This window comes from Hypanus sabinus, chromosome 29 (genome assembly GCF_030144855.1).
Source record: "Hypanus sabinus isolate sHypSab1 chromosome 29, sHypSab1.hap1, whole genome shotgun sequence".
NCBI lineage: Eukaryota > Metazoa > Chordata > Chondrichthyes > Myliobatiformes > Dasyatidae > Hypanus > Hypanus sabinus.
Genome location: NC_082734.1, coordinates 12,245,073 through 12,265,270, shown reverse-complemented (window position 1 = coordinate 12,265,270; position 20,198 = coordinate 12,245,073). Strand labels below are relative to the sequence as shown.

The 20,198-nt window shown below is 41.2% G+C and overlaps 1 protein-coding gene and 1 long non-coding RNA gene across 7 annotated transcripts in view; one reads left to right on the top strand and one right to left on the bottom strand.

Moving 5' to 3' along the window:
- Positions 1-20,198, top strand: part of LOC132382991 (RNA binding protein fox-1 homolog 2-like) — a 277,209-nt gene that overhangs the window by 119,241 nt on the left and 137,770 nt on the right. The gene's annotated exons all lie outside the window — the stretch shown is intronic.
- On the bottom strand, positions 1,879-18,821 carry LOC132382990 (uncharacterized). Its single transcript, XR_009508516.1, has 3 exons — positions 18,763-18,821; positions 16,241-16,338; positions 1,879-3,107 (listed from the first exon to the last, which is right to left on the bottom strand). It is a non-coding gene; the product is annotated as an uncharacterized LOC132382990 (long non-coding RNA).

Sequence of the window (20,198 nt, the reverse complement as noted above, 5' to 3'; positions counted from 1 at the left end):
TTTATTGGGACAATGTCACATGACCGTTAAGGTTGCTCTTGGTCAATATGGCGAAGCATTGTGGAATTGAACAAGATTAGCTTAGTGCTAATGCTTTTACATGAAAAGTGAAAAATACTTTTGTCTAGCAATTGCACCTTTAACCAGAAAAAAAAAACTGAGGAGAGAATTAATGTTTCAGGATCAGTGGCTTTAAACAGGAAATTCTGATCAATAACAGACATGAAATATCAACTCCGAAATATAAACAGGTGCCTAACATTGTGGGTAGGGTCTGCAGAATGGTGATCTGCAGAGTTGGTCTTTTTCTATGCTCAGTTTCTGTTGTTGGTACACATAATATTTTGAAATACTGGGTGATGATAGCAATGCATAAGTCATTAAGGAGTATGATTCATTGCTGATGACTTTGTCCACGTGAAGTGATCTTGCAACTGCTCATTAACACCTGGATGACAAGTAAGGGGTAGTTCAAGTATCACTATTCAGAATAAATTGGCACATTGTATGGCCATTCCTTGGTCGCTTTTTCTTATGATTCTGTGTTCCTCTATAATTAACATCAGTAGTATCACTGTCGAAGTCTGGTCTGAAATTGCTGTTATGCTTGAATATAAAGATCAATTTTGGAGGGGGAGGGTGGAGTTGAGCAGCTCAACTCACTTTCGAATTGAATGGAGGTGGAATAGTTTCCTGTAATTTGTCTACTTATGATCAGCCAGTTGAATTTAATCCCATTAGAAAAGAACTGGAACGTTTCATGGCACTGGGTTATTAGCAAGATTCAGGCTAATCTAATGATTAACTCTACCCAGCTTGTTTCCACTGGAGACTCTTTAACCTCGTTTTAAAAAGCAGATTAAAGTTAAAGAGATTAAAAAGAGCTGTTTGCATCCACATTCTCTTGAAATACTACTTGTGTAATAATACAAGATTTAGAACTGCTGTGTGTCCTAATTTGGATTTATTGAAGTGGAAGCACAGAACATTGTAAACTGATGGTGTGCAAAGTCACACTGTCAATTGCTAATGTGATGGGTTCAGGGTTGTCTTGCACTCCCTGCAGAGAGGAGGAGAATGAATGTGTGTGAAGGATCTTGGGCTACTTCTGGTTTGAAATATTCTAGGTGATCCAATCATGTGATAAACCTTAATCCGATACATAAATATCTGACATCTGATTGTGTGATAGCTATCTACAGTGTGGTGCTATTATTATTGTCACACCATTCTAAATGTAATTGACACTAGTACTGATACAGAATAAATATAATTGTTAATATTATGATTCTAGGTCATCTTTTAATTCCTAAACTCAGACATTGATTAGACCAGAAAATAAATTATTAATTTGTTGCAGAAGTATTCTGTAATTTCAATAAACAAAATCTAGCAACTGCCTTGTAAATTTGATGAAGTATTCTAACTATGCTGTACAATTTTGGTGTTACGTTTATTTGTTGTGGTCCAGAGCAAGATTACATTTTCTTGACTTGTTACTTGAAAAGTTTGATGGCTGTCAAGCTTTTTGATTTGCAAACTGGTTTCATCTGCGAGTCACGAGTTTCTCTCTGTAGATGCTGCCTGACCCTTCTCCCTTGTAATCAATGTTGATGGGTTTGAGTTCCTCCAGTGCTTTGTGTGTTATTGCAAATGAGTCCAGGTTTTCTGAATTCTGCTAGTTGTTCTAAAAAAAAATCCTCTTGACTGGACCTGGTTCACACATCAGACATTACAGCAGTCAGTGTTTTATTTCATTTTATTTTTATTTTGAGATGCAATGTGGTAACAGGCCTGTACTACTCAATTATGCCCTTGTGACCCATTCACCTTCTGATTCATTTGTTTTTCTGAATGTGGCGGGGAGGTGGGGGGGTTAGTGGAGCATCCTGGAGGAAACTCACATGGTCATGTGGAGAACATTAAACTTCCAGCCAGCAGCAGAATTGAACCCATGATGCACTGTAATAGCATTATGCTAACCACTAAGCTACTTTACCACTTTTTATTAGCTACCATTAACTACCTCCGAATTTGTATCTCAAAACATAGCTTTACCAGCTTATTCCACACGCACCACTGACGTGACCTGTCATTGACTACCTTCTGGTCTCTGCCTTAGCATAGATTTTTGTTTTTTCTTTCCCTTCCCCTTTCTCTACAAGTTAAATTATATTTTAGTTATCAGTTTTCTCTGTACCAATGAAGGATCATCCTGAAGTAATTTTCTCTCTCCATAGATGCTACCTGATATTCTGAATGCTTCCATCACTTTTTGCTTTTTAAGCCTTTACTTTAAAATGTCATGAAGATCATTCCCAGAATTTCATTGTAGTGTTTTCTCTCCCTTCAAAGGTTCAAAGGTCAAATTTAATGTCAGGGAAATGTATACAATATACATCCTGAAATGCTTTTTTTCCGCAAACATCCACGGAAACAGCAGTGCCCAAAGAATGAATGACAGTTAAATGTGAGAACCCCAAAGTCCCCCCCAGCTCCCCTCTCCTGCGCATAAGCAATGATCCTCCCTCTGCCCACCAGCAAAAAAAAAGACCATCACCGAGGCCAAGCACATGCTAAACAATAGCAAAGACACAGACCAAAGTTAACCCAAAGGCTTCGCATTTCATCCAACATTCGACAACCCACAGGTTCGTTCTCTCTCTCTCTCCCTCACCCTCTCCCCCTCCCACCTCCCTCTCCCCTCTCCCTCTCTCTCCCCCCCCCCCCCCCCCAAGAGGGAGGTGTCCCCCATTTTCACAGCGAGCAGGAGACGTAACAGCAACAAGCTGGTTTACGATGCTATAAGTTCATTTTGTTTTCAAGCTCTGTGTCCAAAGATTGCAAAGACCTTGGGTCTTCCGGCCCGCAACGAAAGATTTTCTGGCCTCCCTGACAACACATAAGTCTCCTGCTGCGACAACCGACCCTCAATCCATCTATCTCCAGAGCCCCAAGATCTTAGGCTTCCAAAAACGATTAAGACTCTCGGGCCAAACCCTTGGCACGTCAAATAACGGCTAATGGTGGAACCCCGAGAACGGGTCCCATTCCCGTAAAGATCCGAAGCCTGCGTGTAACTCCAGGTCAGCGTCTTCAAAAGAATCCTGAAAGGGAAAAAGTGGAAATAGAGCTGTTTCTGAAGATGCAAAGGAGTCACTATTGGCTATTGGTGTGAGAAGACAGCTCATTATTAAGCAGTGAATATTAACTTGACCTTTCCCATATGTACTCTTTGAAACCACTGGTGCTTTTGGTGAGAAAATAACCTTCTCTCAAAACTACATTTATTGCTCTTCCAACTTAAGATCCCTGTGTTTTCCTGCATTTCTCAATACATGGTTAGGATTTAACACATTCTCCAAATAATTAAATATGTTAATTACACTTGACTGCCATAATATGAGCTGCCTTAATGATTAGTGCCCAGTAGTGTGCACATATACAGTGATGAAATACTTGGAGAGGTTGGTCATAAGCTAGACTGAACTCCCGCCTCAGCAAAGACCTGGACCCACTGCAAATTGTCTATCACCGCAATAGGTCAACAGCAGATGCAGTCCTAAGACCACCTGTGCAATACAAGCACCTGTGTCAGGATGTGATTCATCAACTATAGTTCAGTATTTAAACCATCATTCCCACAAATTGATAAGTTACAGAACTCTGTACCTCCCTCTGCAATTGGATCCTTGAATGCCTAACTGGAAGACCACAATCTTTGTGGATTGGTGATAATATTCGAAGCAAGAAGGCTGCAAAAGGAATGTCTGAAGAGATTTTTGGAGAGAAGGCATTTTATTACTCCGTAAAGAGAGACAAGACGGCACAGGCGATTGACATCAGCCAGTAGAGAGCGGGAAGAGTTTAAAAAGAAGTCCACCATATACAGCGGGCAGCAGAGTGAGAGGGCTTAGGGTCAAACGGGGCTTCGGCGAAGAACTGATTCGCAGAGATTCACAGATAACAGTCTTCAACTTCCCCAGCGGGCTCTTTCCTTTCTCCTGTGGTCCTCTCCGCTAACATTCGTTGCTCTGACATGGCAGGTGAGCGCAGACCCATGCCATGCTCCTCCTGTGACATGTGGGAACTCAGGAACGCTGACAGTGTCCCTGAAGACTACACGTGCAGGAAGTGTGTCCAGCTGCAGCTCCCGATAGACCACATGGCAGCACTGGAGCTGAGCATGGACTCACTTTGGGGCATCCAAGATGCAGAGGATGTTATGGATAGCACATTCGGTGAGTTGGTCACACCAAGTTTAAGGATCTAAGGAAAGATGGGGAATGAATGACCAACAGGAAGAGTAGTCACAGGAAGGTAGTACAGGAGTCTTTTGCGGTCATCTCCCTCCAAAACAGATATACCGCTTTGAAGTCTGTTGGGGGAGATGGCTGATAAGGTGAAGGCAGCAGTAGCCAGGATCATGGCACCGTGGGTGGCTCTGCTGCGCATGAGGGCAAGAGAAAGTGTGGCAGAGCTGTTGTGGTAGGGGATTCCAAGGTAAGGGGAATAGAGAGGAGCTTCTGTGGCCACAGACGGGACTCCCATATGGTGCGTTGCCTCCTGGGTACAAAGGTCAGAGATGTCTCGGAGAGATTGCAGGGCATTCTGAAAGGGGAGGGTGAGCAGCCAGCTGTTGTAGTGTGTGTAGGTGCTAACGATATAGGAAGAAAGCAGGATGAGTCAAGCTGAATTTAGGGAGCTAGGAGTTAAAGAGTAGGACCTCAAAGGAATCATTTCAGGATTATTACCGGTGCCACAAGCTAGCCAGAGTTGGAATAGCAGGATAGCTAGAATATGTGGCTTGAGCAGTGGTGTAGGAGGGAGGGTTTCAGATTCGTGGGGCATTGGAACTGCTTCTGGCAAAGGTGGGACCAGTATCGTCCGGACGGTCTACATCTGGGCAGGGCTGGGATAAATGTCCTATGGAGAGTGTTTGCTAGTGCTGTTGGGGAGGCTTTAAACTAATATGGTAGGGGGAGGGGAACCTACACAGAAAAGAACAGGGAAGTGATGCAGAAGCCAAAGCTAGAGTGAGTGAAGAAAAATGTAAGAGTAGTGTGCATACAAGTAAAAAGCAAAAATCGCGTAGGTCACTAGATTTTAAAAGGACAATGAGTATAAGTTCACCTTATCTAAATGCCCATAATATTAGAAGCAAGGTTAGTGAACTTGTGACACAGATCAGTACCGAGGCATATGATTTAGTGGCCATTACAGAAACCTGGTTGCAAGATGGAGATGACTGGGAATTAAATATCCAAGGTATCAGGTAATAAGGAAAGTTAGGCAGGAAGGCAGAGGAGGTGGGGTGGCGCTCTTGATTAGGGATGAAATCAGGGCTATTGTGAGAGACAATATATCTATGGAGCAGAATGTTGAGCCCATCTGGGTAGAGATTAAGAATAGTAAAGGGAAAAAAATCACAGGTGGATGTTGTCTATAGGCCACATAATAAAAATATTGCAGTGGCAGGGGTGATTAACCAAGAAATAACTGAGGCTTATAAGAACAGAACGGCGGTTGTCATGGGGGATTTTAACTTCCTCATAGATTGGGTAAATCAGGTTAGTCAAGGAAGTCTTGAGGAGGACTTCATAGAATGCATTCGTGATGGCTTTCTTGAGCAGCATGTTAGTGAACCTACAAGAGAAAATGCTATCTTAGATCTACTCCTCTGCAATGAGACCGGTGAGGTTAATAATCTTGTAGTCAGAGATCCTCTAGGAAAGTCTGATCATAGTATGATTAAACTTCGCATACAGATGGAGGATGAAATAGATCTAAAACTAGTGTACTGTATTATGCTCGAACAAGGGACACTACAACGGGATGAGGGAGGAGTTGGCTAATGTGGATTGGGAGCATAGGCTATTTGGTGGGTCAGTTGAGGAACAGTGGAATATATTCAAAGAGATTTTTCTCAATAGTGCTCGACAGAAGTATATTCCAGTCCATAGTAAGAACAGTAAGTGTGGGGAGAGCCAGCCTTGGATAACTAAGGAAATAAAAGACAGTATCAAATTAAAAGCTCATGTGTACAAAGTCACAAAGAGTAATGGGAGACTGGAGTATTGGGAAAACTTTAAAAAGCAACAGAGAACAGCTAAACAAGAAATAAGGAAAGGGAAGATAGAGTATGAAAGTAAATTAGCACAAAATATAAAAGCAGATAGCAAAAGTTTTTATAAATATATAAAGTGGAAGTGGGTGGCTAAAGTCAACGTAGGTAACTTGGATGACAAGAAGGGGAAATTGATATTGGGTGATAAGGAAATGGCTGAGGCTATTGACTATTTTGTGTCAATCTTCACGCTGGAGGACACATCTAATATGCAAATAAGGATGTTATGGACGAACTGGGTGGTGAAGACCTCGATAAAATCACTGTCACTAAAGTGATAGTGATGAGCAAACTAGAGGGCCTGAAGGTAGATAAATCCCCCGGTCCTGGTGGTATGCATCCAGGGTGCTGAAAGAATTGGCAGAGGTTGTAGTAGACGTGTTGGTAATCATTTCTCAAAACTCTCCAAACTCTGGGCAGGTCCCGGCTGATTGGAAGACAGCAAAAGTCATGCCACTTTTTAAAAAAGGAAGTTGGCAAAAAACTGTCGACTATAGGCCAGTTTGCTTAACATCTGTAGTCGGGAAAATGCTTGAAGCTGTCATTAAGGAAGAAATAGCGAAATATTTAGAAAGGAGTGATTCCATCAGACAGACGCAGCATGGATTCAGAAAGGGCATGTCCTATTTGACAAACTTACTGGAGTTCTTTGAGGACTTTATGAGTGCAGTGGATAGAGGGGAACAGGTTGATGTCGTATTCTTGGATTTCCAGAAGGCGTTCATTAAATTGCCACACGAGACTTATTTATAAGATACGGATGCATGGAGTTGGAGGAAATGTATTGGCATGGATAGTGGATTGGTTAACCAGTAGAAGGCAGAGAGTTGGTATAAATCGGTGTTTCTCCACTTGGCATTCACTGGTGAGTTGGGTGCCATAGGGGTTGGTGCTGGGCCCGCAGCTGTTTACCATTTACACTGATGATTTGTAAGAGGGGACTGAGTGTAGCTTAGCAAAATTTACTGATGACACTAAACTAAGTGGAAAAGCAAATTATACAAAGGATGTGGAGAGGTTAAGTGAGTGGACCAAGGTCTGGCAGATGGAATGCAATGTTGGTAAATGTGAAATCATCCACTTTGGAAGGAATAATAGAAGAGCGGATTATTATTTAAATGGTGAAAGGTTGCAGCAGGCTGTTGTGCAGAGGGACTTGGGAGTGCTTGTGCATGAATCGCAAAAAATTGGCTTGCAGGTACAACAGTTTATTAAGAAAGCAAACAGAATGTTGGCCTCCATTGCTAGAGGGATTGAATTCAAGAGCAGGGAGGTCATGCTGCAACTATACAGGGTACTGGTGAGGCCGCACCTGGAGTACTGTGTGCAGTTCTGGTCTCCATACTTGAGGAAAGATATAAACGAGGAAATCTGCAGATGCTGGAAATTATTCATGCAACACACACAAAATGCTGGTGGAACATAGTAGGCCAGACAGCATCTATAGGAAGAAGTACAGTCAAGGTTTCAGACTGAGACCCTCTGTCAGGACTAACTGAAAGAAGAGACAGTAAGAGATTTGAGAGGGGGAGGGGGAGATCCAAAATGATAGGAAAAGACAGGAGGGGGTGGGATGAAGCTAAGAGCTGAAAAGTTGATTGGCAAAAATAATACACAGCTGGAGAAGGGAAAGGATCATGGGACGGGAGACCTAGGGAGAGAGAAATGGGGAGGGTTGCACCAGAGGGAGATGGAGAACAGGCAAAGAGTTATTGTGAGAGGGACAGAGAGAAAAAAGGGGGAAGTAAATAAATAAATAAGGGATGGGGTAAGAAGGGGAGGGGGGCATTAACGGAAGTTAGAGAAATCAGTGTTCCTGCCATCAGGCTGGAGGCTACCTAGATGGAATATAAGGTGTAGTTCCTCAAACCTGAGTGTGACTTCTTCTTGACAGTAGCAGAGTCCATGGATAGACATATCAGAATGGGAATGGGACTGGCTTTGGAGGCAGTGCAGAGGAAGTTTACCAGGTTGATTTCAGAGATGAAGTGGTTAACCTATGAGGAGATATTGAGTTGCCTGGGACTATACTCTGGAGTTCAGAAGAATGAGAGGGGATCTTGCAGAAAGATACAAAATTTTGAAAGGAATAGATAAGATAGAAGTAGGAAAGTTGTTTCCATTTTTAGGTGAGACTAGAACTAGGAGACATTGCCACAAGATTCAGGGGCGAAGATTTAGGACCGAGATGAGGAGAAACTGTTTTTTCCCCAGAGAGTGGTGAATCTGAGGAGTTCTCTGCCCAGGGAAGCAGTTGAGGCTTCTTCACTAAATATATTTAAGAAACAGGTTTTTACATAGTAGGGGAATTAAGAGTTATGAAGAAAAGGCAGGTAGATGGAGCTGATTTTACTGACAGATCATCTGTGATCTTATTGAATAGTGGGGCAGGCTCGATGGGCCGGATGGCCTACTCCTGCTCCTATTTCTTATGTTCTTATGTTCTAATATCTCCTTCTTGCTGAATATCAACAGTGGTGCACCTTAGGGGTGTGTGCTTAGTCCACTACTCTGCTCTGTCTACACCCATGACTGCGGCTAGGCATAGCTCAAATACTGCCTATAAATTTGCTGATGATAACAACCATTGTTGATAGAATCTCAGATGCAGATGAGGGGGGCGTACAGGAGTGATATATGCCAACTACTGGAGTGGTATCACAGCAACAACCTTGAACCCAACATCGGTAAGACAAAAGAGCTGTTTGTGGACTTCAGGGGAGGGTAAGTTGAAGGAACACATACCAATCCTCTTAGAAAGATAAGAAGTGGAGAGTGTGAGCAGTTTCAAGTTCTTGGGTGTCAAGATCTCTGAGGATCTAACTTGGTCCCAACATATCGATGTAGTTATAAAGAAAGGCAAGACAGCGACTATACTTCATTAGGAGTTTGAAGAGATGTCAACAAAGACACTCAAAAACTTAAATAGATGTAGCATGGAGAGCATACTGACAGGCTGCATCACTGCTGGTATGGGGGGAGGGTTGCTACTGCACAGAACAGAAAGAAGCTACAGAGGGTTATAAACTTAGTTGGTTCCATCTTGGGTACTAGCCTCCAAAGTACCCAGGGCATCTTCAAGGAGTGGTGTCTCAGACAGGCAGTGTCCATTATTAAGGACCCCCAGCACCCAGGGATGCCCTTTACTCACTGTTACCATCAGGTAGGAGGTACAGAAGCCTGAAGGCACACACTCAGCGATTCAGGAACAGCTTCTTCCCCTCTGCCATCCGATTCCAAAATGGACATTGACCTGTGAACACTGCCTCACATTTTTTAATATATATTTCTGTTTTTCCACAATTTTTTATGTATTCAGTATACATATACTATAACTTATTTATTTTTCTTTCTATATTATGCATTGCACTGAACGGCTGCTGCTGTGTTAACAAATTTCAGACACATGCCGGTGTCTGAAATAAATCCTATTCTGACTGACTACCTTATTACTAGTCTATCAGCAACATCTTCCAATCAATACTTTCTCCTTGCAAAAATTGGCAGTGTGATCTATAGTATCATCTACAAACATCTTAATTATGCTTTCTGCATTTAAGGCTACCCTTTGTTTCTGCCACAAAGCCAAGTCTAGATCTATTTCTTCACTGCCCTTTAGTTCTTGGTGGTTTTCACTAATCTGATAAATCTGCCATGTGGGATTTGGTCAAAAGCTATATTAAAATGAATATATGATAAATTAAATGTGCTATCCTATGTACACTAAAAACACATTCTAGAGACAGTCTTCTCCCTCAGGGGTTCATCTTGCCATTAACAGAAGGGTCCATGGACCCCAGGTTTGAACCCCTGCCTGCAATCAATATCGATGGTTTTGATTAGCTCCTAGTATCCTGGGCTAGTTCTCAAAATTGTATTCCTTATTAACAGTTTCCTTCACGTTTATCCAATATTTAACGCTTTATTAATTAACTGCCGTATTGTCTGGTAATGTTCTCATTAAGAACCTGAGATTTTTTGCATTCACTTTAGTTGACTAATTGATTACCAGTTAATTCTAGTTTAGGATGGCACTGGTGAAGCACAGTGACTACTTGCTGAGAGCAAACAAAATCCTCACTCATTCAGTCTTGTGTGCTTTAGAAGCTGTTCATTGCAGTCGTATAGGGGTTGATTCTGACTTCACTTCTGTTAAAATTGGAGCTCATTTGTTACCTGGAAGCAGCTTGTATGTAAATTTGTATGGCCTATCAATAACATAATAACAAAATGTGTATTATAATGTCATGTTCATCACTGAATATGTGAAGTTAGCCGGTAAGCTTTACATGAGGATAAGTCATATGTCATGACAATTTTTTGCACTACTGATAAATCCTTTGATTTGTCCATTTAAGTGTATTGTCGAAGAGGAACACAATCCCATTTTGGGCAGTGCACGTTACAAAAGAACACATTTAGATCCTATACTATAAATAAGAAAATGTTCATCTGAGCAGCACTATGCAAGCAATTCCAGGATTCACAAACCAATCTTGCATGTAAAGCTGTTAATCAAAAGGAGATCATTTTTATTTCAAAAGAAATGCGAGGCATGTCATCTTCTAACAGGCTTGATGAGTCTTCTGAATTTGGATTATCCATAATGAAGAGGGGACCAAGCTTAAATGAAAGTGTAATTGTGTAAGATTGTGTTTTTGTGCAAGATGTTAAGTGTGCTTACTGAAGAATGACAGCAGGTACAGTGACATGTAGGAAAACTGATAGTTTGAACTTTGAAGCGCATTGTGAAGCTATCTACATTAGATAAATAAGTAGAAATATAGTTATAAGCTTACTGAACTCAGGACTATCAAACCTGCTGAAAGACTTGGAGTCTTTAAAAACTGTATTTACTGTTTTATATAAACTGTTGACAACCTGGGTGGGTGGGGGGAAGGGGTTGGTGAATAATTGTATGGATCATATGATTTTCATAATCGTACAAATTTCAACTGTTTTGTTTATGATGTTAGATTGTAACCAGATAATTGCTACTACCATTGTTTATTTTACCAGGTGCTTATATTTGACCTTGTTTTGTAAGAAATACTAGTGCTATGAGCTTGCATGCCTGGTCAAGTTGTTTGCAGGTCACTATCTATACTGCCACAAGATCTGTAAATAAACTTCCATGGTCTTTCATCTGGTAATTTGCTTTAAGCTCCAAAGAGCACTTATCTGTGGAGTATTTGTTCATTGTATAGATTTTTTTAATAACCTGGTTGGTTTAAACTCACATGGCTTGTCATGTTAAATAAATCACACCAAGGTCCTGCCTCTGAGGTCTATTTATAACATATTCTTGCTGCTGACTCCATACTAAGTAGGGGATTTGGGAGGACTGGACTAATTATATCCCAAAATCCTAACATGGAGAACTTTAGTTGAAGTTTGTATACTGTCAGACTTTTGGATTAGCTAAGGGTAACCTGCTACAATGAATTAACTAACAATCCACTATACCAGTTTATCTAGTCTGCTACTTGCGTATTATGAGTAAATTTAAGGGTTATTCCAGAATGCCTGGAAATTTGATTCGTGTTACTTCAATAAATATATTAATAAATTGGTCAGAATAGTAACAAGCACAATTATTGCAAGACACATGATCTGCCTATGAGTTATTAACTGGCTAAGTTAAGCTTGGTACAACCAATTTAAAGGTAATGTATCACTGATCTTTCAAGCTTGCAGACAAGATGCAGTAGCTTTGAAATATCATAGAACTTAACAAACATACCTGTTCCAATTGGCCAAGCTTTTGATTAAAATTAGCTGTGTTCTATTTTGCTTTCAATATCTTGATAAGAAATAGTTAATAAAGGTCTTGTCCTCGTGCAATTAAAATAATTTTAACTCATGAAAGATATGTTAATGCCATTTACTCTCATATGCATGATGGAAATTAGGAATATCCAAAACCTGGGTACTTAATACTTAAATATTGAATATTGTTTTCTCTACACATCCCTGTTAATTAAGGAAATGATTATGATTGTTACTTTAGGAATATATTTTCTTGTGTGGGCAGACTAGGGATGTAGCACATGCACAATAAAGCTGATTGCAGTTTGGGAAAATTTTGCAAATTGTATATACAGTATGTAATAACCTATCTGCCTAAGTGTTACCGTTAGACAACACTGTTTGTTTCCATTGTCTTTTTAAGACCTATTGAACAATTCAGCTGATGGCTTTGAGACCCGGTTATTATCCTGTGTATAAATTTAACTGCGATTTTTTTTTGCTTGTACTTTAAGAGTATTTTTGGATTCAAGGGTATGTCCTTATTGTGCAATTAACCATAATGTAGTACATTTAAGGGAAAGATCTGCCAAGTATGACAGTCTGTTATGGTAACTCTTGACTCGGATTCCATTGGTTGATTCAAGCAAGACAAGTTCATCGATTTTTCCTACTTTGTGCTTCTGCCAGCACATTTGCACAACAGAAATACCAAGGTGCCAAATGAATCAAATGTTTTATTTTAAGCTCCCCCCCCCGAAGAATTACATGAAAGTAAACATTAGCTGCATTCGACCCAAATTGGGAATTGTATTTGCACCATTAGACAGTCTTCTGCAATCGCAGACTACAAATAAGGCACTTAATCATAATAACAGAAATGGAGGTGAAGGACTATTTTATGCAACTTTGTGATGCAATTTCCAGTAACTTACAGAAACCTGAAAATAGGTAGCTTGCCTTTCATTTGAAGAAACTAGTGTTTGTTATTTAGATAATGAATTTAGTCAATAGTTATAGAGTGAAAAAATATGCATTTATCAAATGTTTTTCATTTCCTTGGGGTAATTTAAAGCTTAGTTATTAAGTTGTAAGCCATTTTCCACTGCAGTAAGATGAATGACTATTAAAATGTTTGGATGTAAAGAAATAAATTTACTGAAGGTTTTAGAATTGTGGGATGTTCTCCATCTACTTTGCGGCATGATATTTAATATTTTGAATTTAGAGACTGATTCATATGTTGCATTTGCAGTGCACGGTCAGCCAGATCCATTGTCAATGACAACAGCAAATTATTTTAAATAAGGAGGCATCAGATGTGAATTTAATGGAAAGAGGCCACTCAGCCTCCTTGCTTTGTAGGGTTAGGGTTAGTATTTTATTATAACTTTTATGCTCTTGTAAAATTAATAACATAAGGTTGCCTTTATTGTCTGCTGATTGGTGATCGTTTTATTATTGTCACATGGATGAAGATGCCGTGTAAAGCTGTTTTACATGCCAGCCATACAGGTTTAAAAGCATAGCTACATCAATGTGTTGAAATGGGTGGTGGTGGTGGATAAGCTGAGTGAATATCTCTACGGGGCCAAGTTTGAGGTGTGGACAGACAACAGCCCACTTACTTACATCCTGACCTTGGCGAAACTGGATGCTACAGGTGGTTGACAGCCTTGTTGGTATATGATTTCAGCCTGAAGTACTGGTTGGGAAGCAGGAATGTTGATGCTGACGCTTTGTCCCAACGGATGTATGAGGAACTGGAGAGGGACGAGGAGTGGGAGAGCGTTCCTGTCCCTGGGGTGAAGGCCATGTGACAGTTTGCTATCACCGTGGAGGCCAAGGAAAAGGAGAGGCCGGACTGTGCAGTGGACCCATTGGGGGCTTCTGATGATGCCCTACCCCAGTCTGAAGACCAAGCAGCTGCTGAAATTAAGTCCTGGGGAAGTGGCAGTTGCTCAGCGAGATTACCCGGGCATTGGCACTGTTTGGTACATGGTGGAAAAGGGGGATATAGTATGGGCAGAGAAGATGAAACATGTTTCAGTGCCCCCATTACTGAGGGAATGGCCTCGGTTGAAGTTGAGGAAAAAGATTTTATACCGAGTAACATCACCCCCGGACCGACCTCGGTGTTGGCAGTTGGTCCTGCCTGAAAAGTAGCGGAAGATTGCGTTGAAGTCACTGCATGGTGATTCTGAACATTTGGGGGTAGAGAAGACCTAGGGATTGCTCAAAGACAGGTTTTACTGACCCCATATGAAGTCGGAGGTGGAAGAGTACTGCAAGTCATGCATTCACTGCATACACTAGAAGACTCTGCCTGTGCAGGCCGCTCCTCTGTCACACTTGCAGAGTGCGGGGCTCCTGGACCTGGTGTGTATAGATTTTCTGTCCATAGAACCCGATGCCAGCAACACAGTGAATGTTTTGGCCATCACGGAGCACTACACTAGGTATGCTCAGGCTTTTCCTACTAAGGACCAGAGGGCAACTACGGTGGCAAAGTGTTATGGAAGAAGTATTTTCTGCATTATGGCCTTCCCCGGCGGATACATAGTGACCAGGGACGGGATTTTGAGGGTAAGCTCTCTATGAGTTACTGGGCATGCTGGGAGTTGAGAAATAAGGACCATGCCCTGTCATCCGCTGGGCAATCCCCAACCTAAGAGGTTTAATTGGACATTGCTAGACGCACTCGGAACTCTGGAGATCAGCAAAAAGAGCAGAGATGGAGTCAACATATTGGGCATCTGGTTCACTGTTACAGCTGTACACACAATGAAGCTACTGGGTATTCGCCTTATTATCTGATGTTTGGGCTCAAGGTGAGGTTGCCCATTGACCACTGTTTCAGGATTGACGTGAGTGCAAAGCATTATCTGAAGTATGTGTCTGATATGAGGAGAGAGCTGAAAAGGGCGTACGAATTGGCGGGGGTGGCAGCCGCCAAACAGAATTGGGGAAATAAGAGGAGGTATGACCAGAAAGTGAAGTTCTCCCAACTCCTGCCAAGAGACGGAGTTCTCATAAGGAATTTGGGTTTACCTAGAAAGCACAAGTTTTCCTGGTGAGACCCAAGGATGGGAAGGGGCCTGTCAAGTTTCTTCATCGGAACCACCTGTTGCCTCTGGGACAAGAGGTGCAGGTAGACCTGGAACCCAACTTGGAGTCTACACCTAGTACGAGGACTTTGCAGAAGTGAGGGGCGATGGAAGAGCCTGGCCGGGCCCAGATTCAGATTCGGAGGAGGATGATTTGGATGTGTGGTACATGCTGCTGTTCGTTAACTCCTCCACGATGGAGGAGGAGACTCCAGGCCCTTCTCTCATTTCATCAGGTGAGGTGAGGGGGGCTATTGGTGTGCAACAGGGAGTGCAGCCGGACTCTGGAGCCCAAACCCAAGGCAGGGGGATCTGAGTTGCAGAGGGGTTTGAGTGACATATCACAGGTAGCCCCAAAGTGTTTCCAGTAATGGCTGAGCCAGAGTAGCTAGAAGAAAGGGTACAGAGGTCTCAGAGGATTAGGAACCCTCCGGAGAAGCTAGCCTGGGGAGCAGGGTGTGATCTCTACTGTTTTGGGGAGTTATGTCACTGCTTTCTGCACTTGGATTGGGCTCTGTGTTTTGCAGGAAGGCATGTCATGAGGGCATGACTAAATTTGGTGAGGGTAGAATGTAGGGTTCTCAGTAATAATTGTAATGTTAACTGCTAATTATAAAATGGTTTCTCTGAAGTGTTATAATGAAATGGCTTCTCCGTAATGTTAACTATGAGGTAATGTTCTCTGTAGTTGAAATGTTTGGGTTATAACTGTTGATAATGGGGGTCTAGCCAATGGGAGTCTTGTTATTCTGTCTGTACGTGTGGGAATCGGGGTTGGTACATGGAAAGTTTGGCGAGGAGAAGCAAAGAGGGAGGACGTTCAGGAAGCGCTCTGGTAGACCATCACGGGTTGATCCCAGTCCAAGGGTTGTGGAATTTGGAGGAAATTGAATGGTGGACCAAGGATATTGCAAGAGCTCCAACATGTCGGAAATCTATTCTTGGCGCTTTTTTATTTTATATTTTTGTTTCTCTACTAACCCCATAGTTACAATAAAATTTATAGTTACAGCAAAAGAAGACAAAGAACAATGCAGCACAGTACAGGCCATTCGGCCCACAATGTTGTGCCGACCCTTAAACCCTGCCCCCCATATAACCCTCCACCTTAAATTTCTCCATATACCTGTCTAGTAGTCTCTTAAATTTCACTAGTGTTTCTGCCTCCACCACTGACTCAGGCAGTGCATTCCACGCACCAACCACTCTGAATAAAAAACCTTCCTCTAATATCCCCCTTGAATTTTTCTCTCCTTACCTTAAAGCCATGTCCTCTTGTATTGAGCAGTGTGCCTTGGGAAGAGGTGCTGGCTGTCCACTCTATCTATTCCTCTTAGTATCTTGTATACCTGCAAACTGCAAAATACAAAACAATCATAATAAGTAAGTAATAAATAATATTGAGAACTTAAGTTGTAGATCCCTTAAACATGAACTACAAAAGGAAAAGCATTAACGAAACGTGTAATAATACTGTTACAGAGAAAGACTTGTAACAACAAGATAGAAACTCATCGAGAGAGAAAGATCAATGTCTGGGAAAGGGGGTGGGGTTCTTTAATAATAGCTGCCTTCTTTAGGAAGTGGAAAGTATATACAGACTCTATGAATGGGGGGCGGGTGGGAAGCAAGGTGGTCTTGTTTTCATGGTGGACAAGGCTACCTTGGCCAGAGATTATTAGCTTTAAAGGTAATGGGTAACCAAATTGCTTGCTACACCACTTTAGGGATCAATGCATCTAGTATAAACTATAGCTTTTTGAAAGCCTTCGCATCTATTTTTTGACGAGTGGATTAACAGATTTATTAAATTTAGTTCCTATTTTTCTCAGTCCTACCACGTAGAAGCAGGCCTTTCAGTCCATTGTGCATCTGTTTGCTTCATGGTTGCTAGGTGCACAGATGTAGCAGTTCTGTCTCAGTCCTGCTTCCTTACCTGTAACATCTGGCAATCATGTGTCATCTGTTATATCTACAAAGGAGTTCTCCATCATCATTCTGGTTGAAGCGTACATCCCACCCCTAGGTAATATCAAGCTGACACTGGAGGAAGCTGAGCACCATGCTCAACAGTTATGGGTGCCTTACTGATCATTGCAGGGGATTTCAACCAGGCTAACTTTAAAGAAGTCTATAAGAAACTAGATCAACGTATCACCTGTGGTACTGGAGGAGCCAACACACTTGATCTGTTACACCACCAGGTCTGTTTACTGTGCCATGCCACACTGGCATTTTGTCAAGTTGGATCACCTGGCTCTACTTGTACTCCTGGCATTTTGGCAGAGACTGAGGAATACTATACTGGTGCACACGTATGGTCAAGAAAGGTGGAAGAGCACTTGCAGGACAGTTTGAATGGGTGGGCATGACCATATCCAGGGATGCATCTTTGGATCTAAATGAATATGTCATAATATTCACTGACCTCATCTAGGCCTGCATAGGTGAGTGTATGCTTTCAAGAACATACTACATGTAACTAAACCAGAAGCCATACGTAAATCAGGAGATCCATCTGTTGCAGGCTAGATTTGTGGCATTTTGTGGCCTGTGATCCAGTGCCCTATAGCAAGTCCAGGTGCATCCGATGGAAGGCCATCATGAGTGCAGAGAAAAATAATTCTGTGTGAAACTACAAAACACATTCAGATTCACATCAGCTGTGGCATGGTTTGTATGCCTTTGCTCCCGATAAAGCAAAATCTCACAGCATAATTAGCAATGTTTTGCTCTGATGTGCTCAACGTGTTTTATGCACACTTTGAAAGGGAGATTAAGACTACACCTGTGCAAATCCCTACAGCATCTAGCAACTGTATAATCTCTGTTTTGGAGGACAACATGGGAATATCCTTCAAGAGGGTGAACCCTTGCAAGGCATCAGGCCTCAGTGGTGTATCTGGTAGTGTACAGAAAACCTAGGCCAACCAACATAAAGGAGTGTTTAAGGACATCTTCAAGTTCTTACTGCCGCTGTTAAAGGTAGCTTCAAAAGGACACCAGTATGATTAATGCCCAAGAAGAGCAGGGTGAGCCATCTCAGTGACTATTGCCTGGTAGCACTCATATCTACTGTGATGAAATACTTTGGAGAGGTTGATCATGGCTATAATTAACTCCTTTCAGAACAAATGACTGGACCTACTGCAATTTGCCTAACACCACAAGAGGTGTACAGCAGATGTAATCTTAATGGCTCTCCACTTGGACAGCAGTAAAATCTACATCAGGTTGTTATTGATTACAGCTCAGCATTCAAAACTATCATCCCCTCAGCACTAATCAACAAGGCTCAAAGCCTGGACCTTTGTACCTCCCACTGCAATTGGATTCTTGACTTCCTCATTGGAAGACCACAGTCGCTATGGATTGGTGGTAACATCTCTTCCTTGCTGACAAAGACAAACTCTACTTTCTCTACTCTTGTGAATTGGTGGCTAGGCACAGCACAAATGCAGAGTTCCAAATGACACTGTTATTAGTAGAATATCAGCTGATACATTTCCAGTCACAAAAAAAGCTATCCATCATCACCCTCTCTCTGTATTAGTAAGCTAATTTTAGGTCCATTTTGCCAACTTGTCATGAATCCCATGAACTCTAACCTTTTGAACTAGCTTTCCATGTGAGATCTGGTCAAAGGCCTTACAGAAATCCACGTAAAATATATCAACTGCTAGACCATCGTCAATACATTTCATCTTTTTGAAAAAATCAAATTGGTCAGACAGCATCTTCCCACCACCCTATCCAAAAAAGAATGATCATACTGAATACCTTTGAATCGCTGCCTTTTCAAATGTAGAATATTTTTTCAGGTAAGTTCCCTGCTGCTGATCTTTGACTCATAGATCTTTAATTATCCAGATTATTCATTTATAAGGAAACTACATTTACTGTTCCTCAGTTATTCATCTGTGACGAGTGAAGGTATAAACATCTCTACAAGGCCTGACAATCTCCTCTTTTGCCTCCCTTAGCAGCTTTGTATCCTTGTTGTCAGGTCTTGGGCTTTTATCCACCTTTAAGCCTTCAATCTGTCAAAAATTTATCCAACTCCACTTTAAGTACTTATAATGAACTAGTTTCCACCACCCACCAAGGCAGAGAATTTCAGAGCTTTGTCACCCTCTCTGAGACAGTTTGGCATGTCTTGTCCCATGTTTCTGTTCTTGTTCAGTATCCAGTGAATTCTGCTGAATAAACATATTAACATGTTAGAAAATGGAATAAAATAACTTGGTCGATGGCTTGATGGAGCTGGCCTGAGAAGAACATCCATTTGAACAAAGTATAAAAACAATTGACATTTTGATGAACTGTCCCATGCATCATTTCTAAAGATGAAGGTGGAGAAGGGAAAAAAGTAGAGGAAGTGAATTAGGAGAATTGTACTATATGTAGGTTTAAATGTGAGGAGAATCTTGGTGATTCTCATTATTTTTCCTTCCTGTACTTGTATTATTAGCCTAGTGTGGTAATTCACTGCTGCTCTTCTGTTTGTGGACTGCTAAGTGAACTGTGTTTCTAGTACACTATGATGTAATCCACAAATATTGATATGCCAGGATAAGAGATTTGTGATTTAAAGATAAAAGTTCACTTTACATTTCATTTGATTATTAAAGAGCTGAATATTCAGTTCTTCCACGTTTAAATCTATGTAGTTTTCATAGTTTTCAGTAGTTCTGAATTTGAACTTGATTTTTAAATGATCTTCTGAAGGCAGTGAGTATTCGCTTCCTAAATAGGTAATTATAGTCAATCTTCAACGCGGTGAATAAATATCTGCCATCGTTAATTTGTGGCTGTAATGAATTCTCCTTGCTGTGGAATAAAATATTTATGTGCCTATTCTATTGAAATTTGGATCCAAAGAGCATTTATTATTTGGTTGAGGAAAAGAAAGATGAATCCAATTTCAGGTAATCATGGTTCAAGGTTTTGTGCAAGTGAGTGTGTAATAAGGGTGGATGAAGTGCTCTCAGAATTAAGTTAAACTTTTACTTTGAAATTAAATATTTTTATCAATGTAGGTTGGTTAATGCTGTATTGCATTTTCTTTGTTATCTCAACAAAGTCTTTGTATATTTGGTTTGTCTCTTTTTTGCAAGATTTGATCAGGAAATTATATATATGCAATCCAGCAGTTAATAAGATTGTGGGGATTTTTGTCATCTTTCTGTTCAGAGTGAACAGATACCGAACACTTA